At 35.8% G+C, this 25,456-nt stretch overlaps 1 pseudogene; it reads right to left on the bottom strand.

Moving 5' to 3' along the window:
• Positions 1–19,643: 19,643 nt before the first annotated feature.
• LOC101682708 lies at positions 19,644–24,720 on the bottom strand (annotated as a pseudogene).
• Positions 24,721–25,456: the final 736 nt, after the last annotated feature.

The following is a 25,456-nucleotide window of genomic DNA, read 5'->3' as shown; positions in this document are numbered from 1 at the left end:
TGTTAAAATATCATGCTACCTAGAGCGATCTAAACATTCAATGCAATCCCTATCAAAGTATGGTCAACTTTTTTCACAAAGCTGGAAGAAATAATCCTAAAATTTGTATGGGACCAGAAACACACACACACACACACACACACACACACACACACACACACACACATAGCTGAGGGAATGTTGAAAAAGAAAAACAAAGCTGGTGGCATCAAAATCCCAGACTTCAAGCCCTATTACAAAGCTGTAATGATCAAACAGTATTGGCACAAAAATAGATAAACAGATCAATGAAATAGAGCAGAGAACCCAGAAATGGATCCTCAACTCTCTGGTCTGCTAATCTTTGACAAAGCAGGAAAGAAAAGCAGATGGAAAAAATGACAGCCTCTTCAACAAATGGTTTTTGATAATTGGACAACTACATGTAAAAGAATAAACCTGGACCATTCCCTTACACCATACACAAAAATAAACTCAAAATGAATGAAAGACCTAAATGTGAGACATGAATCCATCAGCCAACAACTCTTTGACTTTGGCCACAGCAAATTCTTGCTAGACACATCTCCAAATGCAAGGGAAACAAAGGTAAAAATGAGCTGTTCAGATGTCATTATTATTAAAACAAACAAACAAAAACCTTCTGCACAGCAAAGGAAGCAGTCAACAAAACCAAAAGACAACAGATAGAATGGGAGAAGATATTTGGAAATGTCTTATAGGATAAAGGGCTAGTATCCAAAATCTATAAAGAACTTAACAAACTCAACACCCAAATACAAATACTCCAGTCAAGAAATGGAACAAAGACATGAACAGACATTTCTTTGAAGAAGACATACAAAGGGTCACTAGACACATGAAAAAAAATGTTCAAAATCACTTGGCATCAGGGAAATACAAATCAAAACCACAATGAGATACCACCTCACACCAGTCAGAATGACTAAAATTAAGAGGACAGTAAACAACGAATGTTGGTGAGGATGTGGAGAAAGGGAAATCCTTTTACACTGTTGGTGGAAATCCAAGCTGGTGCAGCCACTCTGGAAAACGGTACTGAGATTCCTCCAAAATTTGAAAATAGAGCTACCCTATGACCCAGAAATTGCACGACTAATAATTAACCTTAAAGAGGATGTATGGGTGGCTCAGCGGGTTGAGCCTCTGCATATGGCTCAGGTCATGAACTCAGGGTTCTTTGATCAAGCCCCACATCAGGCTCTCTGCTCAGCTGGGAGCCTGCTTCCCCACCCCTGTGCTGCCTGACTCTCGAGGCCTACTTGTGATCTCTCTCTCTCTCTCTCTCTGTCTGCCAAATAAATAAAATCTTAAAAAAAAAAGAATTTACCCTAAAGGTACAAATGTGGGATCAAAGGGGCACCTGGACCCCAATGTCTATAACAGCAATTTCCACAATAGGCAGCTATAAAAAAGTGAAATCTTGCTATTTACAGTAATGTGAATGAAACTAGAGGGTATTGTGCTAAGCAAAATAAATCAGAGAAAGAAAATTATCATATGATTTCACTTATATGCAAAATTTAAGAAAGGAAACTGAGGACCATAAGGGAAGAGAGGGAAAAATAAAAGAAGAGGAAATCAGAGAGGGAGACAAACTTTTTTTTTTTTAATTTTTTACTTTTGATAAACATATATTTTTATCCCCAGGGGTACAGGTCTGTGAATCACCAGGTTTACACACTTCACAGCACTCACCAAATCACATACCCTCCCCAATGTCCATAATACCACCCCCTTCTCCCAAACCCCCTCCCCCCGGCAACCCTCAGTTTGTTTTGTGGGATTAAGAGTCACTTATGGTTTGTCTCCCTCCCAATCCCATCTTGTTTCATTTATTCTTCTTTTACCCACTTAAGCCTCCATGTTGTATCACCACTTCCTCATATCAGGGAGATCATATGATAGTTGTCTTTCTCTGCTTGACTTATTTTGCTAAGCATGATACGCTCTAGTTCCATCCATGTTGTTGCAAATGGCAAGATTTCATTTCTTTTGATGGCTGCATAGTATTCCATTGTGTATATATACCACATCTTCTTGATCCATTCATCTGTTGATGGACATCTAGGTTCTTTCCATAGTTTGGCTATTGTGGACATTGCTGCTATAAACATTCGGGTGCATGTGCCCCTTTGGATCACTACATTTGTATCTTTAGGGTAAATACCCAATAGTGCAATTGCTGGGTCATAGGGCAGTTCTATTTTCAACATTTTGAGGAACCTCCATGCTGTTTTCCAGAGTGGCTGCACCAGCTTGCATTCCCACCAACAGTGTAGGAGGGTTCCCCTTTCTCCGCATCCTCGCCAGCATCTGTCATTTCCTGATTGGTGATTTTAGCCATTCTGACTGGTGTGAGGTGATATCTCATTGTGGTTTTGATTTATATTTCCCTGATGCCGAGTGATATGGAGCACTTTTTCATGTGTCTGTTGGCCATCTGGATGTGTTCTTTGCAGAAATGTCTGTTCATGTCCTCTGCCCATTTCTTGGTTGGATTATTTGTTCTTTGGATGTCGAGTTTGCTCAAGATCAAAAGCTTTTGCACAGCAAAGGAAACAGTTAACAAAATCAAAAGACAACTGACAGAATGGGAGAAGATATTTGCAAAGGACATATCAGATAAAGGACTAGTGTCCAGAATCTATAAAGAAAGCCACTGATTTCTACACATTGACTTTGTATCCTGCCAAGTTGCTGAATTGCTGTATCAGTTATAGTAGTTTGGGGGTGGAGTTTTTTGGGTTTTCCATATAAAGAATCATGTCATCTGCAAAGAGAGAGAGTTTGACTTCTTCATTGCCAATTTGGATAACTTTTATTTCTCTTTGTTGTCTGATTGCTGTTGCTAGGACTTCTAATACTATGTTGAACAAGAGTGGTGAAAATGGGCATCCTTGTCTTGTTCCTGATCTCAACGGGAAGGCTGCAAGCTTTTTCCCATTGAGGATGATATTTGCTGTGGGTCTTTCATAGATATATTTGATGAGGTTCAGGAATGTTCCCTCTATCCCTATACTCCAAGCGTTTTAATCAGGAACGGATGCTGGATTTTGTCAAATGCTTTTTCTACATCCATTGAGAGGACCATGTAGTTCTTCTCTCTTCTCATATTAATTTGTTGTATCACATTGATTGATTTGCGAAAGTTGAACCATCTTTGTAGCCCAGGGATGATCATGGTGGATAATCTTTTTAATGTGCTGTTGGATCCTGTTGGCTAGGATCTTGTTGAGAATCTTAGCATCCATATTCATCCGTGATATTGGTCTAAAATTCTCCTTTTTGGTAAGGTCTTTACCTGGTTTGGGGATCAGGGTAATGCTGGCTTCATAGAAAGAGTCTGGAAGTTTTCCTTCTGCTTCAATTTTTTGAAACAGCTTCAGGAGAATAGGTGTTATTTCTTCTTTGAAAGTTTGGTAGAATTCTCCAGGGAATCCGTCTGGTCCTGGGCTCTTTTTTTTTTTTTTGGGAGGTTTTTGATCACTGCTTCAATCTCGTTATTCGATATCAGCCTATTCAGGTTGTCGATTTCTTCCTGGTTCAATTTTGTTAGTTTATATTTCTCCAGGAATGCATCCATTTCATCTAGGTTGCTTAGCTTATTGGCATATAACTGTTGATAATAACTTCTGATGATTGTTTCTACTTCCTTGGTGTTAGTTGTGATCTCTCCCTTTTCATTCATAATTTTATGAATTTGGGCTTTCTCTCTTTTCTTTTGGATTAGTGTGGCCAATGGTTTATCGATCTTATTGATTTTTTCAAAAAACCAGCTTCTAGTTTGATTGATACATTCTACTGTATCTCTGGTTTCTACCTCATTGATCTCAGCTCTAATTTTGATGATTTCCCTTCTTATGTGTGGAGTTGGTTTGACTTGTTGTTGATTCTCCAGTTCTTTAAGGTGTAGAGACAGCTGGTGTGTTCTGGATTTTTCAATTTTTTTTGAGGGAGGCTTGGATGGCTATGTATTTTCCCCTTAGGACCGCCTTTGCTGTATCCCATAGGTTTTGGACTGAAGTGTCTTCATTCTCATTGGTTTCCATGAATTGTTTCAGTTCTTCTGTGAAATACCATTGTTCCAAGTTTATAGATGAGACAACTGAAGCTCTGAAATGTGTAACTTTCTCAAAGTCACTTATCTGAAGGGTTGTGGAGTAAGGATTCTAAACCAAGGAGAATATGGTTCCAAAGACTATTCATTTTCCCGAACCTTATAGTCCATTCGTGATTACATGAAAAAAAAAAAAACTGATCCATATATATGCACTGTGTGACACATTTGTAAAGATATTTTTATACTCTGACAAGTTTCTTGGAACTAACTGGTTTTACCTTCACTACTGTGTACCTCAAAGATTAGAAATCATCAATTTGGCAATGATACTTATTTTCTAAGGCATATAGCTTTTCACAGAATCTCTATAAATAAATACCTAACATGTTGCTCAATGAGAATATTATCTCCAGTTTCTTGTATCGCCTTTAATCACAATATGTGACTTCATAATCAGTTGATTAATACTCTTATGTCTTTCTTGTTTTCTTTTCCTTTTATGAAATAAACTATTTCTTCATGTAAACAACATTAAGACTGTAACAGAATGTAAGTTATGCCTTTCATGTCTAAATCTGGTATCTAATAATTTTTAACTGGCAAATATTTTCTGAATTTGCTGACCCTTAGCTCCACTTTGACTCTTTTTGAAAGATTATTATTAAATATTCCTTATTTGCATAAAGTTCCACTCATTAAACTTAAGGATCAATATTTAATTTATATATTTTATATATATATAGTTTTGAACACATGTTTATTTACCTATGTCTGGTTAGACTCAGCATTTTTTGTGGTCTGTACTGGAGATGCTGATTTTTACTAGCTATAACAAGTAACCCATTTATTTTGCTTTCCATATCCACTGCCCTTTTTAAAGGTAATTCTGAGTTCCTTAAAAAAAAAAAGTGACATGGAGCTGTAATTTGGGCAAGGTTGCCCATACACTGTACTCTCTGTTTTCTCCTTGCTCCCCTCTCCCCATAAGATTAGTGACCAGGTTTGGGCACTAGGTCCAAAAGCACCCAGTGAGGAAACTGCCAATGACCAATTTATATTTCAGACAAAGGGATAATCTGCTTCCTTTAGCCTACAGACAATATATGTAGATTTCAGGTACTATAGAAACCCCCCATAAAGTTACCTCTTTGAATAAACATACTAGCCACATAAGAGTGTCTCTAACAATCTGCAGAGGCCAAAAATCACAAGAAAACTTATTGCAGCTTAGAGATATTTTAGACCCATATCACACATGCATTCAAATGGAGAATGTGCCTCAGCTTTTATAATTATCATCAGAAACACCAGACTGTAAATTTGTACACACTGGCTTTAACATCATGTACATTCTTTGCACATTCTAGAGGGAATGCCCATATAAACTGGTTTCTGTTCATGCTCCAAGCACCAATCTATTGCAGTGATTATTTATCATTCTCAGGTATATCATTCCATTGAGAATGTCTTGCAAAGCTAAATGATATGCAGTTATATTTTAGCTGTGAGTAAGTTAATGGATTTGTACTAGGTACAAAGAAGCTTCACAGACATACAGTTGACCAATACATTCATTAAAAGATGTGCAACATCACTAATCAGGGAAATGCAAATCAAAACCACATCCTTATCAAAATCGCTATATTTTTTCATAGAAATAGAAAAACCCAACCTAAAATTCATACAGAATCTCATGTGACTTGGCATAGCAAAAACAATCTTTTAAAAAGAACAAAACTGGAGGGCTCACTAATTTCAAAATTTATTATAGAGATACAGTAATCAATAGTGTGGCATTGGCATAAAGGTAATCATATGTACCAATGGAATAGAATAAAGACACCAGAAATAAACAATTATATATATAGTCAAATGATTTTTCACAAAGATTCCAAAATATTAAATAGAGAAAAGATAGTGTTTTCAATGATTGTTGCTGGAAAAAACTGATTTCTACAAGCAAAAGAATGAAGTTGAGCCCTTATCCAACACCTCATTAGTTATCTATTAAAATGACATGGAGGCCATTAAGAAAAAGAAAGAAAAAGTGAATTGGGAAAAATCAGGGTGGGAGTGGAGGGGAGACGAACCATGATAGACTGTCGACTCTGAGAAAAAAGCTGAGGGTTTTGGAGGGGAAATGGGTGGGGAGATGGTTAAGCCTGGTGCTGGGTATTAAGGAGGGCACATATTGAATGGAGTACTGGGTGTGGTGCATAAACAATGAATCTCGGAACACTGAAAAAAATAAAATTTAATGTAAAAATAACAACTCAAAATGGATACAGAACCTAAGTGTAAGAACTAATTTAATAAAATTCTTTGATGAAAAGGTGGGATTTGACTCTTAATCTCACAAAACAAACTGAGGGTTGCTGGGGGGAGGGGGTTAGGGAGAAGGGGGTGGGATTATGGACATTGGGGAGGGTATGTGCTTTGGTGAGTGCTGTGAAGTGTGTAAACCTGGTGATTCACAGACCTGTACCCCTGGGGATAAAAATATATGTTTATAAAAAATAAAAAATTAAAAAAAAAACTATGATTTTGAAATTAGGAATAACTTTTGGGATACAACTCCTAAGAGACAGAGAACAAAAGAAAAATTGGAAAAATTATGCAACAAAAAATGCTATACAGACTGAAAAGGCAATCAACAGAATAGGAGAAAATACTAGTAAAACATATATCTGATAAGGGATTAAAATCCAACTTTAAGAGAAAACCTAGTACTTAACAACAACAAAAACAACCTGATTGCAAAATGAACAAGGAATTTGAATAGGTGTTTTCCAAATAAGTTATATGAATGGCCAATTATCACATAAAAATATGTTCAATATTACTAACAATTAGAAAAGTGAGAATCAAAACTACTATGTGATATCACCTCACACGCATTAGGGTGGATACAATGAAAAAAGAAGAAAAAAAAACAGGAAACAAGAATTGGCAAGGATATGAAAATCTTGGAATTATTGTGCACTGCCAGGTTTGGCCAGCAAACCCTGAGGTGATGAAAGAAAAGATTACTCCAGACATGTTTGTAGGAGAAAGGAGGGAATCTGGGGACCAGACACTAGTGGCAAAATGTCTTGAGTCAGACCCTGCCTCCACCTTTTATGAGTGTTCCCAATACCAGGAGGAAATAAGAGACAAGAAGGAACAAGAAGTTGTAATAATCAAGAGAGTGGCATAGGGAGTATTGTGTGAATAAAACAAACTGTGCTCCTGATGGGCTTGCAAATAGGGAGTGAATGGAGTGAGTGACCTCCAAAGATAAGTGTTTCTTCTAAGTCAAGCACTAACTCCCTCAATGAGTAAATTGAGCCTCAAGGAGGATCCAGCTGTTTTCAGTCCTGAAACTCTAAAGGAGGCCTAGTTTTCTGGACACTTTTTCTTTGCTTCTCAATTAGTCTAACCCAGAGAGGCATGTGTTTATTAAATCTTATCTAGCCAGGCATTATGAATTCCCAAAGTGCACACTTAGTGGGAATGTAAAATGTATAGCCTCTATTGAAAAGAGTATGATTGTTTCTCAAAAAATTAAAAATGCAATTGCCACATGATTCTGAATATCCACCACTGTATATACACAAAATTAAAAGTTGGGTTTTGAAAAAATATGTGCACATTCATGTTCATAGCAGTATTATTTACAATAGATCAAACGTAAGCAAATCAAATGTCAATCAACAGAAATATGGATAAGCAAATGTGGTATATATACACAATGGAGAATTGTTCAGGCTTAAAAAGAAAAGAAGGAAATGCTGCAATTAGCCAAAACTTTTTTGAAACTTGAGGACATTATACTGAGTTAAATATGCCAGTCACAAAAGACAAGGACAAGTATATACAATTTCATATAATTAAGGTACTTAGAGTAGTCAAAATCATATAGAGAAAAAGAAAACTGTTGGTTGCAAGGAGCTTGGTGGAAGGGGGAATATAGCTATAGTTAGTGGACACAGACTTGCAGTTCTACAACATGAAAAAAAAAGGTGAGGTTACTGGGATATATGGTGATGTAGGTCACACATCAATATGAATGTAGTTATTATCACTGATCTATACTCTTAAAATGGGTTAAATGGCAAATTTTGTGTAACATGTATTTTATTACAATTAAAATTCTAAAAAATTATAGCAAATAAGAAAAAATATATATGAAACAAGATAATGTCTTTCTAATAAAATCGAGGTACTTTTTTTTTTTTTTTTGTGGGAGAGTGGGAGTACTGCTTTTTAACAGACCTTGACCTAGAGGAAACACTTAAGGGAGATTAATATTGAAATAAAATGTGCTAAACCAAAATATGAAAACATATGAACTCAGACAAATCACAGATAAATATACAAACATACACATATTAAACAATGTTGTAAATGTGTTATGAAAATTAATTTTTACCCTGAATAAAAGTTAATACATAAAAATTAAGTGAATAAATACAAGCTAAAGAATCACACTCTGACTACAAAAACACAGAGTGAAGAGAAAAGTAAATGCAATATTTTAACTTAATTTAATTTTATGTACATTCAAATAATAATTAACATATATTGTATTACTAATTTCAGAGGTAGAGTTCAATGATTCATCAGTTGTGTGTAACACCAAATGCTCATTACATCATATGCCCTTTTTAATGCCTATCACCCAGTTACCCCACCCCCCCACCTCTCTCCCCTCTAGCAACCATCAGTTCGTTTCCTATATGGTTAAAGTCTCTTATGATTTATCTCTGCTTCTGATTTTGTCTCATTTTACTTTTCCTTCCCTTCCTCTATAGTTCTCTATTTTGTTAAATTCCACAAACAGTGAAACAATATGATAATTGTCTTTCTGTAGTTGACATATTTTGCTTAATATAATACCCACTAGTTCCATCCACATCACTGCAAATGGCAAGATTTCTTTTTTTTTTTTTTTGATGGCTGAGGATTATTCCATTATATATATAGGTAGATATATATCTATCTATATGTTAAATATAGATAGATTTACATATATTATATATATATATAAATATTTATTTTTAAAAATTTTTAAATTTTTAAATATTTTTTCTGTGTTCCAAGATTCATTGTTCATGCACCACACCGAGTACTCTATGCAATACGTGCCCTCCTTATGCAGCATTTTCTTTATCCATTCATCTTTCCACAGTTTGACTATTGTAGACATCGCTGCACATACAGGTACCCCATCAGATCACTCCATTTGTATCTTTGGGGTAAATACCTAGTAGAGAAGATGCTGGGTCATAGGGTACCTCTTTTTTTAAATTTTGAGGAAATTCTATACCATTTTCAAGAGTAGCTGCTGGAACAGCTGCATTCACAACAACAGTGGGTTCCCTTTCCTCCACTTCCTCACCAAAATTTGTTGTTTCCTAACAACAAATTTAATTTTAGCCATTCTGACTGATGTGAAGTTGTATCTTATTGTGCCTTTGATTTGTATTTCCCTAATGCCAAGTGATGTGGAACTCTTTTTCACGTTTCTGTTAGCCATGTGCATGTGTTCTTTGGAGAAGTGTCTGTTCATGTCTTCTGTCCATTTCTTGACAGGAGTGTTTGTTCTTTGGCTATTGAATGCGATAAGTACTTTATATTTCTTATACTATCCCTTTACTTGATAAAACATTTGCAAATATATTCTCCCATTCTGTACTTGTCTTTTGGTTTGTCAACTGTTTCCTTTCCTTGCAGCAGATTTTTATCTTAAGTTATAGCTTATTTTTGTCTTTGTTTCCCTTGTTTTTGAAGACGTGTCTTGAAAGAAATTGCTGTGGCTGAAGTCAAAGAGGTTGCTATTTCTGTTCTTTTCTAGGATTTTGATGCATTTATGTCTCACATTTAGGTCTTTCATCCAATTTGAGCTTATTTTTGTGTATGGTGAAAGAAAATGGACCAGTTTCATTCTTCTGCATATGGCTATTTAATTTTCCCAGAACCATTTATTGAATAGACTGTCTTTTTTCCATTGGATATTCTTTCCTACTTTGCTGAAGATTAGTTGACCATGGAGTTGAGGGTCTATTTCTGAATTCTCTATTATATTCCATTGATCTATATATCTGTTCTTGTGCTGGTACCATCTGTCCTAGTGCCAGTACTAACTGTCTTATTGATAACAGATTTGAAATACAACTTATAGAGTGGGATCATGACAACAGCTTCGGTTTTCTTTTACAACATTCCTCTGGTAATTCGGGGTCTTTCACAGTTCCATACAAATTTTAGGATTATTTCTTCCAGCTCTGTGAAAAAGGTTGATGGTATTTTGATAGGGATTGCTTTGAATGTATAGATTGTTCTGGGGGAGCATAGACATTTTAACAATATTTGTTCTTACAGTCCATTGAGCATGGAAGACTTTTTCATTTCTTTGTGTCTTTCTCAATTTCTTTCATGAGTTTTCTATAGTTTTCTGAGTACAGATTCCTTACCTCTTTCATTAGCTTAATTCTCATAGGATTATGTGGTTCGGTGCAATTGTAAATTGGATCAATTCCTAAATTTATCTTTCTTCTGTCTCATTGATAGTTTATAGAAATGCAACTGATTACTGTGGCTTGAGTTTATATCCTGCTACATTGCTGAATTCCTGTATCCGTCCAATTTTTTTTTTTTTTTTTTTTTTTTTGCCCCTGGAGTCTTTTGGATTTTGTACATAGAATATCATGTCATTTTCTAAGAGTGAGAGTTTGATTTCTCTTTTGCCAGTTTGGATGAATTTTATGTCTTTTTGTTGACTGAGGCTAAGACTTCTGGTACTATGTTGAACAACAGTGGTGAGAGTGAACATCCCTGTCATGTTCCTGACCTTAGGGGAAAAGCTCTTAGTTTTTTCCAATTGAGAACAATATTCACTTTGGGATTTTCATATATATTTTTTTATGATATTGAGGTATGTTCCCTCTAGCTCTACACTGTGGAGAGTTTTAATGAAACTGTACTATGTCAAATACTTTTATCTGAATTTATTAACAGGATTTATTTCTTTTATCAATATACTTTGTGGCATCAATTTGCAGTTGTTGAGCACCTTGCAGCTTAAGAATATATCTCATTTGGCCGTGGTGAATAATCCTTCTGATGTAATGTTGGATCCTATTGGCTAGGTTCTTGTTAACTATTATTGTATCCATGTCATCAGGGAAATGGTCTGCAATTCCTCCATTTTGGTGGGGTCTTTGCCTGCTTTTGGGATCAGGGTAATGCTGGCCTCATAAAAAGAGTTTGGGGGGGTGCCTAGGTGGCTCAGTGGGTTAAAGCCTCTGTCTTCAGCTCAGGTCATGATCCCAGGGTGCTGGGATCAAGTTCCACATTGGGCTCTCTGCTCAGTGGGGAGCCTGCTTCTCCATCTCTCTCTACCTGCCTCTCTGCCTACCTGGATCCCTGTCTGTCAAATAAATAAATAAAATCTTTTTAAAAAAGAGTTCAGAAGTTTTCTTTCCATTTCAATTTTTTTGAAACAGTTTCAGAATAATAAGTAATAATTCTTCTTTTGATGTTTGGTAAAATTCCCCTGTGAATCCATCCATCCCAGGACACTTGTTTGTTGGGAGATTTTTGATTACTTCTTCAATTTCCCTGCTGGATATGGGTCTGTTCGGGTTTTCTATTTCTTCCTGTTTCACTTGTGTTAGTTTATATGTTTCTAGAAATGCCTCCATTTCTTCCAGATTGCCTGATTTCTTGGCATATAGTTGCTCATAATATGTACTTATAATTGTTTGTATTTCTTCGGTGTTGGTTGTGATCTCTCCTATTTCATTCATGATTTTATTAATTTGGGTCCTTTATCTTTGATTTTTTTTTATTCTGGCTAGGGATTTATCAATCTTATTAATTCTTTCTAACAATCAGCTCCTAGTTTTGTTGATTTGTTCTACTCTTCTTCTTTCTATTTCATTGGTTTCTGCTCTAGTTTTATTAATTCCCTTCTCCTGCTAGGTCTAAGCTTTATTTGCTGTTCTTTCTCCAGATATTTAAGGTCTAAATTTATGTTGTGTATTTGAGACTTTTCATGTTTCTTGAAAAAGGCTTGTATTGTTATGCACTTCCCTTTTAGGACCGACTTTGCTGCATCCAAAAGGTATTGAACAGTTGTGTTTTCATTTTCATTTGTTTTCATGATTTTTAAAATTCTTATTAAATTTCCTATTTGAGCCATTCAGTTTTAAATATGCTACTCTTCACCTTCCATGCATTTGTTTTCCTTCCTCTCGTTCAAGTTTTATTTTTTATTTTATTGTTTTTTGGGGGGATTTGAGAGTGCTCCTTTATTCATAATCAAGTTGTTTTTACTCTAGATATAACTTTGCCTTCTCTATAATTTTTATTTATTTATTTATTTTCATCATAACAGAATTCATTGTTTATGCACCACACCCAGTGGTCCATGCAATACATGCCTTCCATAATACTCACCATCTGACTCCCCCAACCTCCCACCCCCTACCCCTGCAAAACCCTCAGATTGTTTTTAAGAGTCCATAGTCTCTCATGGTTCATCTCCCCTTCCAATTTCCCTCCACTCCCTTCTCCTCTCCATCTCACCTTGTCCTCCATGTTATTTGTTATGCTCCACAAATAAGTGAAACTATTTGATAATTGACTCTCTCTGCTTGAATGATTTCACTCAGCATAATCTCTTCCAGTCCTATCCATGCTGCTACAAAAGTTGGGTATCCATCCTTTCTGATGGAGGCATAATACTCCATAGTATATGTGGACCACATCTTCCTTATCCATTCATCCGTTGAAAGGCATCTTGGTTCTTTCCACAGTTTGGCGACTGTGGCCATTGCTGCTATAAACACTGGGGTACAGATGGCCCTTCTTTTCACTACATCTGTATCTTTGGGGTAAATACACAGTAGTGCAATGGTGGGGTCATAGAGAAGCTCTATTTTTAATTTCTTGAGGAATCTCCACATTGTTCTCCAAAGAGGCTGCACCAACTTGGATTCCCACCAACAGTGTAAAAGGGTTCCCCTTTCTCCACATCCTCTCTAACACATGTTGTTTTCTGTCTTGCTAATTTGGGCCATTCTAACTGGTGTAAGGTGTATTGTGATCTGAAAATATGTAGGGAATACTTCCAATCTTTTGGTACCAGCTGAGACCTGATTTGTGACCCAGTATGTGATCCATACTGGAGAATGTTCCATGTGCAGTCGAGAAGAATGTGTGTTCTGTTGCTTTAGGGTAGAATGTTCTGTATATATCTATGAAGTTCTTCTGGTCCAGTGTGTCATTCAAAGCCCTTGATTCCTTGTTTATCTTCTGCTTAGATGATCTGTCCTTTGCTGTGAGTGAGGGGTTGAGTTTTTATATGTTCAGAATAATTTAATAGCTATCTAGCTGAATTCCAGGGACCAGGCAAAACTAAGGTCCCTACTCTTGCACATCTTCTTCCTCTTTCATAAGTGCAATATTTTTATGTGAATGAATTTAAGTCATAATCAACATAGGATGAGTACAGTATATTATATGCAAGTTCCAAACTACTTACAAAGAAAATGCTGTAATCAGTTTCACAAGGGAGAATTATATAGAAATATAGGTCTATCTTAATAAGAAAGAAAAATCTCAAATGAACAATCTAACATTACACATGAAAGACCTTGTAAAAGAACAAATGAACTTGAAAGCCAGGAGTATACATAAGATAATAAATATTAGATCAGAAATAAATGTTATAGATACTAAAAAATAAAACAGATCATATAAACCAGGAGGTGGTTCTTTGAAAAATTAATAAAGTTGGTAAACATCTATCCAGACTTATCAAAAGAAAATATAATGGACCCAAATATTAAATGTACAAACAAAAGCAGAGAAATAACAACTAACACAACAGAAATATAAACAATTATAAAAGGATATTATGAAAAACAATAAAACAAATTGGACAACCTAGACAAAATGGATAAATTCCTGGAAAAATGAGATTGCAAAAATTGAAACAGGAAGAACTAGAACACTTGACAATACTGATAACCCACAAGAAAATTGAATGAGGGGAAAAAAAACTCTCACCAAATAGATGTCCAGTGTCACTTGGCTTCACAGGCCAATTCTACCAGATATTTAAACAACAGTTAATACCTATTGTTCTCAAACTATTAAAAAAAATAGAAAATGAAAGGAAATTTTCAAATTCATTCAATTAAACCAATATTACCCAGATACTAAAACCAGAGGACGTGTCCACTAAAACAGAGAGCTGCAGGGCAATATTTCTGAGGAACATAGATGCAAATATTTTCAATAAAATGGTAGCAAAATGAATACAAGAAAGTATGACAAAAATCATTCATTATGATCATGTGGGATTTATTCTTGTGTTGCAAGTGTGGAATGGTATTTGCAAATTAATCAAGATGATAGAGTGCATTAATAAAAGAAAGGATATGAAATGTATAATCATTTCAATAGATGCAGAAAAAGCATTTAACAAAATACAACATTTGTTCATGATAAAAATCCTCTAAAAAGTAGATTTAGAAGGAAAATACCTCAACATATAAAGGCAATCTATGAAAAACCCACAACTAATTTCATCATCAATGGAGCCACCTGGGAGCTTTTCCTCTACAGTCAGGAATAGAACAGGGATGACCACTGTCACCACTGTTATTTAATATAGTACTGGAAGTCTTAGCCACAGCAATCAGAAAAGAAAAAGAAAGAAGAGACATCAAAATTGTCAAGGAAGAACTCAAAGTTTTTCTATTTGCAGATGACATAATACTTTATATAGAAAAATACAAAAGATTGCATCAAAAAACATTCTAGAACTAACAAGTAAATTCAGCAAAGTTGCAGGATACAAAACCAATGTACAGAAATTAATTGCATTTCCAAACCTCAATAATTAACAAGTAGAAAGAAAAATTAAGAAAACGATACCATTTATACAGCAACCAAAATCACAAGATAATTAGGAAAAACACCTGACTAAAGAGTTAAAAGACCTATACTCTGAAAACTACAAAACACTGATAAAAAAAAAATTGAAGATAAGATAAAGGGAAAAACATTCCATGAGCATATATTAAAAGAAAAGAATATTGAAATGTCTATACTACCTAATCTACACATTTAATGCAATCCTTATAAAATTGCCAGGAGAATTTTTCACAGAGCTACAACAAATAATCCACAAATTTGCATGGAACCATAAAGGACCCTGAATAGGTAAAAAGAACCTTCAAAAAGAAAAACAAAGCTAGAGGCATCACAATTCTGGACTTCAAGTTATATTACTAAGCTGCAGTGACCAAAACAGTATGATGCTGGCACATACACACACAAAAATAGACACATAAAGGGTGTGTGGGTGGTGCAGTCAGTTAAGTGTCTAACTCTTGGTTTCGGCTCAGGTCCTGTACTCAGGGTTGTGAGATCAAGCCCCATACTGGGTTCTTCACTTAACGTGGAGAATGCTTGAGATTCTCTCTCCCCCTCTGCCCTCTCTCTTGGTTTCTCTCTCTATATATAAATAAATGAATAAATCTTTTTAAAAATAGACACATGGATTAACAGAACAAAACAGAAAACCCAGAAATGGACCCCCAACTATTTGTCAATTTAATTTTGACAAAACATGAAAGAATACCCAGCAAGAAAAAGACAGTCTCTTCCACAAAAGGGGTTAGGAAAACTGGACAGCAAACATGCAAAAGAATAAAACTGGACCATTTTCTTACATTGGACAAAAAGATAAATTCAAAATGGATTAAAGAACTGATACAGGAAACAATCAAATTCCTAAAGGATAGCACAGATGGTTACCTCTTTGACACTAGGTATAGCAGGCTCCTTCTAGACATGTTCCCTGAGGCAAATGAAACAAAAGCAAAGATAAACTATTGGGACCTAATAAAAATAAATAGTTTCTATACACTGAAGGTGACAATCAGCAGAACTAAAAGTAAACCTATGGAATAGGAGAAGACATTTACAAATAACCTATTTGATAAAGGGTTAGTATTCAAAATATGTAGAACTTATGCAAATAAACTTCCAAAAAAAACAAATAATCCCATTAAAATGGGCAGACAACATGAACAGATAGTACATGAAAAGATGTTCATGTTCACTTTCTGTCATGGAAATTAAAGTCAAAACCACAATGAAATATCAGCTCAATCCTGTCAGAATGGCTAATTTCAAAAACACAAGAAACAACAGTTGTTGGAAAGAATGTTGAGAAAGACACTTACACTGTCCTGGGAGTGCAAACAGGTTCAGTCACTCCGGAAAATAGTATGGAGGTTCCTCAAACAGTTAAAAATAGAACTGCCCTATGATCCAGTAAATGCACTACTGGGTATTTATCCAATGAATACAAAATTACTAATTCAGGGCGCCTGGATGGCTCAGTGGGTTAAGCCTCTGCCTTCAGCTCAGATCATGATCCCAGGGTCCTGGGATGGAGCCCCGCATCGGGTTCTCTGCTTATCAGGGAGCCTGCTTCCTCCTCTCTCTCTGCCTGCTTGTGATCTCTCTCTGTCAAATAAAGAAATGAAATCTTTAAAAAAAATACTAATTCAATAAAATACATGTATTCTAATATGTATTCTAATATTCATAGCTCCATTATTTACAATAGCCAAATAATGGAAACTGCTCATGTGTCCATCAACTGATGAATGGATAACAAAAAATGTGAAATATTCATACAATGGATTATTACTCACCCATAAAAAGAATGAAATCTTGCAATTTACAAGGACATGGATAGAGCTACAGAGTATTATGATACATTATAAAAGAGAAAGAAAAAGGCCACATAATTTCACTCATATGTGGAAATTAAGAAACAAAAGAAATGAGCGAAGGAAAAAGTTACAGAGAGGTAGACCAAAAAACAGACTCAACTATAGAGAACAAGGTGGTGGTTACCAGAGTGGAGGTCAATGGGTGAAGGTGTTAAATAGGTGATAGTGAGTGTACACTTGTTAAAAAGTGCCAGGTGTTATGGAAGGGTTGAATTACTCTAGCATACACCTGAAACTAATATAGTACCACAAGCTACCTAACCGGAATTTAAATAAAAACTTGAAAAAAGAGATCCAGCTATATGTTGTCTGCAAGTCACCCACTTTTTAAGATTTTATTTCCAGTATAATTAACATACAGTGTTTCATTATTTTCTGGTGCAAAATACAATGACTGAACAATTCTGTACATTACACAATGCTCATTATGATAAGTATACACTTAATCCAATTCACCTATTTTACCTCTCCCCCAAACCACCTCCCTCTTGTAACCATTAATACGTTCTTCGTATCTGAAGATTCTGGTCTTATTGTTTGTTTGTGTCTCTTTTTTAAAAATGTTGTTTCTTTTACTTATTAATTTCAACATATGAGTAAAATCGTGTGTTATTTGTGTTACTTGTCTTTCCCTGACGGACTTATTTCACTTAGTATTATTAACTCTAGGTTCATCCATGTTGTTGCAAAATGACAAGATTTTATTACTTTTTATGTTTTTTTTTAATCCCATTGTATATATGTATGGGCATACATATATACATATGTGTGTGTGTGTGTGTCTGTGTGTGTGTGTGTTTACCTCATCTCCATTATTTATTCATCTATCAATGTACACTTGGACTGCTTCCATAATTTAGCCTTTGTAAATAATGCTGAAAAAAATAGAGATGCATATAACTTTTCAAATTAGCACTTTCATATGCTTTAGGTAACTACCCAGCAGTGGAATTGTTGGATCATATAATTATTCTATTTTGAAATTTTTGAGGAATCTCCATACCAGTTTCCATTGTGGTTGCACCAATTTGCATTCTCGCCAACAGTGCAAGAGGTTTCTTTTTTCCACATTCTTACCAGAAACTTTTGATTTTTGTGCTTTTGAGTTTGGCCATTCTGACAGGTCTGAGGTGGTATCTCATCATAGTTTCCATTTGTATTTCCCCAATGCTGAGTGATGTTGTGCATCTTTCATGTGTCTGTTAGCCATCTGGATGTCTTGTTTGGAGGAATATCTGTTCATGTATTTTGACCATTTCTTTTTTTTTTTAATTTTTTATTTTTATTTTTTTTAATTTTTTATTTTTTAGAAACATATATTTTTATCCCCAGGGGTACAGGTCTGTGAATCACCAGGTTTACACACTTCACAGCACTCACCAAAGCACATACCCTCCCCAATGTCCATAATCCCACCCCCTTCTCCCAAACCCCCTCCCCCCAGCAACCCTCAGTTTGTTTTGTGAGATTAATATTCCGACCATTTCTTAATTTGATGATTTAGATTTTTTTGTTTGAATTCCATTAGTTCTTAAACATACTAACCCTTTATCAGATATGTCATTTCCAAATAAGTTTTCCCATTCCATAGCTTACAATATGAAATTACAATTCCTCCAGTTTCACTCTTCTTTCTGAAGATTGTTCTGGATCTTCAGGGTCTTTTACAGTTCCATACAAATTTAGGATAATTTGTTCTAATTTTGCTTTAAAAGCTGTTGGAATTTTGATACAGATTGAATTAAATCTGCAGATTGCTTTGCATAGTATGGATATTTTTACAATATTCATTCTCCCAATCCATGAACATAAAATATCTTTCCACTTATTTGTGAATTTTTAATTTGTTTCATCATTTTATAGTTTTCAGAGTACAAGTCTTTCACCTATTTGGTTAATTTCATTCCTAAGTGTTTAATTGTTTCTGGTATAAAGTAAATGGAACTATTTTCTTAATTTATATTTCTTCAATTTCATTATTAGCACATAGAAGCAATGGATTTCTGTATATTGATTTTGTAACCCATGTACTTAATGAATTCATTTTTTTCATTCTGGTAGCTTTTGGTGGAGTCTGTAGGGTTTTTGTATATATTATCATGTCATCTGTATATAGTGAATGTTTTAATTCTTTCCCAATTTGGGTGCCCTTTATTTCTTTTTCTATTATCATGTTCAGTTAGCCAACATGTAGTACATCATTAGTTTTTTCCCTATAAACAAATGACTATAGTTGGATTATATATAAACTTTAAATTTTAAATCACTTTACATGTTACAAGGTGCATATACTTGTGCTTCCCCATTTGAACTTCATGACTACCACTCAAAGAAGCATAAGAGATATCTAAATATATCACTGGTGGGGGGCGGTGTAACAAGGTTCAAAGCTTTGAAAGGATTGTCCAAAGCTCTACAGCAAATTAGGAGTAGAATTGGGCTTTGTCCTAGGGTCTTTTCATCCTATGGTCCAGTCCTCTTTGTTGTTAATTCTATAGTTTTCAAACCATGTTTGGTGAGGTTCCAAGGAGAGTTCTGAAGGATTAAGCAAGAACTGAGGGTGACACTAACAAGCTAGGGTTTAAGGTTGATATTGTGGTTATAGTTTTGTGTGTTCTATATTTGTTGGGGGTTCTATGCAAGCTTTAATAGCCACTGAACTACTCCATGTTGCCTTATTAAAGGTAAAAAAAGAATATTTACGAAAAAATTGCTTAAAAAATGGTTTAGATAGGGGTATACAAAATGATCAGAGTCTATTCCAGGAAAATTTTGGAAGTCATGTCTTGCAGCAGCTAATGAACCTTCCTAATGTCTACTCTCTTATTTTTCTTTTCATGCAGGCATTGACTAGGAACAGAGTACATAGTTTCAATGGAAGTGAGATCATTGTCATTCATCTTCATATCAACATAGTCTTTAATTGTCTTTTCTTCAGCTTCAATTTCTTCTTTAATATCTGACAATAACTGAGATGATGTTCATCTACAGCTGGAAGTCCACTTATTATTTCTAATAAAACCACACCAAAACTATAGATGTCAGATTTGGGTGTTATTTCTCCTCATAAAGCCTCAGGTGCCATATAAGCTGTTGTTCCCACAATTCTGCTATTCATAACTGTCTGGGCCAACTTCTCAGAAGCTTATGCAAGCCCAAAGTCAGATATTTTGGCTGTAATGTTTTCATCTATTAAGATATTTGCCATTTTAATGTCTCTATGAATATGATGGTTTTCAGGTAAAACAAAAATATTAGCTGCATCTTGAGCAATCTTGCATCTTATATGACAAGAAAGTAGTGGAATATCATCAAACCAAGTCACCTTGTCTAGCAATGAGCCATTGGGCATATAAACATACACTAAGCAGAGGTCATCTCCACCAGGTAAGAAACCAAGCAGTTCTTCTTTTTTTTTTTTTTCAGCATAACAGTATTCATTATTTTTGCACCACACACAGTGCTCCATGCAATCGATGCCCTCTCCAATACCCACCACCTGGTTCCCCCAACCTCCCACCCCCTGCCCCTTCAAAACCCTCAGATTGTTTTTCAGAGTCCATGGTCTCTCATGGTTCACCTCCCCTTCCAATTTCCCCCAACTCCCTTCTCCTCTCTAACTCCCCATGTCCTCCATGTTATTTGTTATGCTCCACAAATACGTGAAACCATATGATAATTGACTCTCTCTGCTTGACTTATTTCACTCAGCATAATCTCTTCCAGTCCCGTCCATGTTGCTACAAAAGTTGGGTATTCATCCTTTCTGATGAGGGCATAATACTCCATAGTGTATATGGACCACATCTTCCTTATCCATTCGTCCGTTGAAGGGCATCTTGGTTCTTTCCATAGTTTGGTGACCGTGGCCAGTGCTGCTATAAACATTGGGGTACAGATGGCCCTTCTTTTCACGACATCTGTATCTTTGGGGTAAATACATACTAGTGCAATGGCAGGGTCATAGGGAAGTTCTATTTTTAATTTCTTGAGGAATCTCCACACTGTTCTCCAAAGAGGCTGCACCAAATTGCATTCCCACCAACAGTGGGAAAGGGTTCCCCTTTCTCCACATCCTCTCCAACACATGTTGTTTCCTGTTTTGTTAATTTTGGCCATTCTAACTGGTGTAAGCTGATATCTCAATGTGGTTTTAATTTGAATCTCCCTGATGGCTAGTGATGATGAACATTTTTTCATTTGTCTGATAGCCATTCATATGTCTTGATTGGAGAAGTGTCTGTTCATATCTTCTGCCCATTTTTTGATATGATTGTCTGTTTTGTGTGTGTTGAGTTTGAGGAATTCATTATAGATGCTGGATATCAACCTTTTGTCTGTACTATCATTTGAAAATATCTTCTCCCATTCCGTGGGTTGTTTCTTTGTTTTATTGACTGTTTCCTTGTCTGTTTTTATGCTAGTATCATGCTGTCTTGGTGATCACAGCTTTGGAATAAAGCTTGAAATCAGGTAACATGATGCCGCAAGTTTTATTTTTGTTTTTCAACATTTCCTTAACAATTCAGGGTCTCTTCTGATTCCATAAAAATTTTTGGATTGTTTGCTCCAGCTCTTTGAAAAATACCAGTGGAATTTTTATCGGAATGGCATTAAAAGTATAGATTGCTCTAGGCAGTATAGACATTTTAACAATGTTTATTTTTCCGAACCAAGAACATGGAATGGTCTTCCATCTTTTTGTGTCTTCTTTAATTTCTTTTATTTTTTTAAGATTTTTATTTATTTATTTGACAGACAGATCACAAGTAGGCAGAGAGGCAGGCAGAGAGAGAGGAGGAAGCAGGCTCCCCACTTTGCAGAGAACCCGATGCGGTGCTCCATCCCAGGAACCTGGGATCGCAACCTGAGCCGAACTCAGAGGCTCCAACCCGCTGAGCCACCCAAGTGCCCCTCCTCTTCAATTTCTTTCATGAGTGTTCTGTAGTTCCTCAAGTACAGATACTTTACCTCTTTGGTTAGGTTTATTCCCAGGTATCTTATGGTTCTTGGTGCTATAGTAAATGGAATCAATTCTCTAATTTCCCTTTCTGTATTTTCATTGTTAGTGTATAAGAAAGCAAAATGGATGAAGAGATAAATAGTTTCCAAGACCAGCAAGGCTTAAAATACTACGCAACCACCAAGCCGACACTGCAGGAAATATTAAAGAGGGTTCTATACAAGAGGAAAAATTCTACGAATAGCATTGAACAGAAATAAAGAGACAATCTACAGAAAGAAAGACTTCAAAGGTAACACGATATCAATAAAAACGTATCTATCAATAATCACTCTCAGTGTGAATGACCTAAATGAGCCAATAAAATGGCACAGGGTTACAGATTAGATAAAATGACAGGACCCATTTTAAACATAAAGATACACCCAGACTGAAAGTGAGGGGATGGAAAAGCATCTTTCATGCCAATAGGCCTCTAAAGAAGACTGGGGTAGCGATTCTCATATCAGATAAATTGGATTTTAAACTGAAGACTGTAGTCAGAGATACAGAAGGACACTACATAATCCTTAAAGAGACTATCCACCAAGATGATCTAACAAATGTATCTATGCCCCAATATGGGAGCAGCCAATTACATAAGAAACCTGTTAATCAAGGTAAAGAGTCATATTGATATGAATACATTAATAGTAGGAGATCTTAACACGCCTCTCTCAGAAATAGACAGGTCATCGAAGCTGAAAATCAATAAAGAAACAAGACCATTGAATGACACATTGGACCAGATGGACCTCATAGATATATACAGAACATTCCACCCTAAAATATCAAAATGCACATTCTTCTCAAGTGCCCATGGAACCTTCTCAAGAATAGACCATATACTGGGTCACAAATCAGGACTCACCCCATACCAAAAGACTGAGATGATTCCCTGCATATTCTCAGATCACAATGCTTTGAAACTGGAGCTCAATCACAAGGAAAAGTTCCGAAGGAACTCAAACACCTGGAAGCTAAAGATCACCTTGCTTAAGAATGCTTGGATCAACCAGGAGATCAAAGAATAACTGAAACAATTTATGGAAACCAACGACAATGAAGACACTTCGGTCCAAAACCTATGGGATACAGCAAAGGCGGTCCTAAGGGGGAAATACATAGCAATCCAAGCCTCTCTCAAACAAATTGAAAAATCCAGAACACAGCAGCTGTCTCTACACCTTAAATAACTGGAGAATCAACAACAAGTCAAACCAACTCCACACATAAGAAGGGAAATCATCAAGATTAGAGCTGAGGTAGAAACCAGAGATACAGTAGAATGTATCAATGAAACTAGAAGCTGTTTTTTTAAAAGAATTAATAAGATCAATAAACCATTGGCCACACTAATCCAAAAGAAAAGGGAGAAAGCCCAAATTCATAAAATTATGAATGAAAAGGGAGAGAGCATAACTAACACCAAGGAAGTAGAAATAATCATCAGAAGTTATTATCAACAGTTGTATGCCAATAAGCTAAGCAAACTAGATGAAATGGATGCATTCCTGGAAAACTATAAACTCCCAAAATTGAACCAGGAAGAAATCGACAACCTGAATAGACCAATATCTAATAACGAGATTGAAGCAGTGATCAAAAACCTCCCCAAAAACAAGAGCCCAGGACCTGATGGATTCCCTGGGGAATTCTACCAAACTTTCAAAGAAATAACACCTATTCTCCTGAAGCTGTTTCAAAAAATTGAAGCAGAAGGAAAACTTCCAGACTCTTTCTATGAAGCCAGCATTACCCTGATCCCCAAACCAGGCAAAGACCTTACCAAAAAGGAGAATTTTGGACCAATATCACGGATGAATATGGATGCTAAGATTCTCAACAAGATCCTAGCAAACAGGATCCAACAGCACATTAAAAAGATTATCCACCATGACCAGGTGGGATTCATCCCTGAGCTATAAGGATGGTTCAAACATTTACAAATCAATCAATGTGATAGAACAAATTAATAAGAGAATAGAGAAGAACCACATGGTCCTCTCAAGTGATGCAGAAAAAGCATTTGACAAAATCCAGCATCCATTCCTGATTAGAATGCTTCAAAGTATAGGGATAGAGGGAACATTCCTGAACTTTATCAAATCTATCTATGAAAGACTCACAGCAAATATCATCCTCATTGGGAAAAAGCTTGTAACCTTCCCGTTGAGATCAGGAACACAACAAGGATGCCCACTCTCACCACACTTGTTCAACATCATATTAGAAGTTCTAGCAAGAGCAATCAGACAACAAAGAGAAAGAAAAGGTATCCAAATTGGCAATGAAAAAGTCAAACTCTCTCTCTTCGCAGATGACATGATTCTCTATATGGATAACCCAAAAGACTCCACACTCAAACTACTAGAACTCATACAGTAATTCAGCAGCGTGGCAGGATACAAAGTCAATGTACAGAAATCAATGGTTTTCTTATAGAAACCAAGCAGTTCTACAAAGTTCTCACGTTGACACTTTGCCATAACTTTTATTTCTTGAACAAAAGTGCTGTTTCAGTTCTTTAGTACTAATGTCAACCATTACTTCAAGTTTCTTCAGTTTTATTGTTCATGTAGCCTTTATATACAACTGCATATCCTCCCTCTCTGATCTTGTTGTCACTGAGAGAAATGGGTCTTAATCAAAGTTATGTGTTACATTCTTCAATTCATAAAAGGAAAAACTTTGAAAACATGTATCACTACCTTCTGAACTTGGATTTTCTGGACTTGAGGAGTCAGGTGGCATATAGTTTGTTCAAGATTCTGCACAAGTAACAAAAATGTCCTGTCCTTTCCACAGACAGGCATCTGTTTCTGCTTAATGCTTACAATGTCATTAGAAGGTAGTGTATTAACCTTTTGGGGAACAGCATCTTGTGTGAAACTGATTGTATCTATCCTCACTAGATGGTTTTTTAATAGCTACTGCTAACTTCTCTCACCCTTCCTGAGGATTAATAAAATATGACACTTCTTAGGAAGATGTTATGGGTTTGTTTGTCTTCTATTCCTGCCCAGTAGTAGAGTGCCAGGGCCACTAGGGTACCACCCCGCTGGGCCAGCTGTGGAGGGATCTCACTCAGAAAAGGATGGGGGCAGGGTAGGCCCTAGAACATTAGTTTTGATATAGTATTCACTGATTCATTACTCGCATATAAAACCCAGTACTCGATAAAATGTTCCTTTTAATACCCACACCTGGTTACCACATCATCCCCATGCCCTCCCTTCTGTAAACTTCAGTTTCTTTCTGAAGTCCGGAATCTCTTATAATTTGTCTCCCTCTCTCATTTCTCCCCATTCAGTTTTCTATCACTTCCCTTGAGGTCCTCTGAGCTATTCCTTGTGTTCCACAGATGATATGTGGAACATATGATAATTGTCTTTCTCTTCTTGACATATTTCACTAAGCATAATCCCCTCCAGTTCCATCAAAGTCAATGAAAATGGTGGGTATTCATCCTTTCTTATGGCTGATTAATATTCCATTATATATATGTACCACTTCTTCCTTATTCACTAATGAATTGAAGGATATCTCAACTCCTTCCACCATTCA

This window comes from Mustela putorius, unplaced genomic scaffold, assembly GCF_011764305.1.
Source record: "Mustela putorius furo isolate JIRA1106 unplaced genomic scaffold, ASM1176430v1.1 tig00001472_pilon_pilon_pilon, whole genome shotgun sequence".
NCBI classification, from domain to species: domain Eukaryota; kingdom Metazoa; phylum Chordata; class Mammalia; order Carnivora; family Mustelidae; genus Mustela; species Mustela putorius.
Note: the sequence above shows the minus strand (reverse complement) of the source record. Positions and strands in the feature narration are given on the sequence as shown.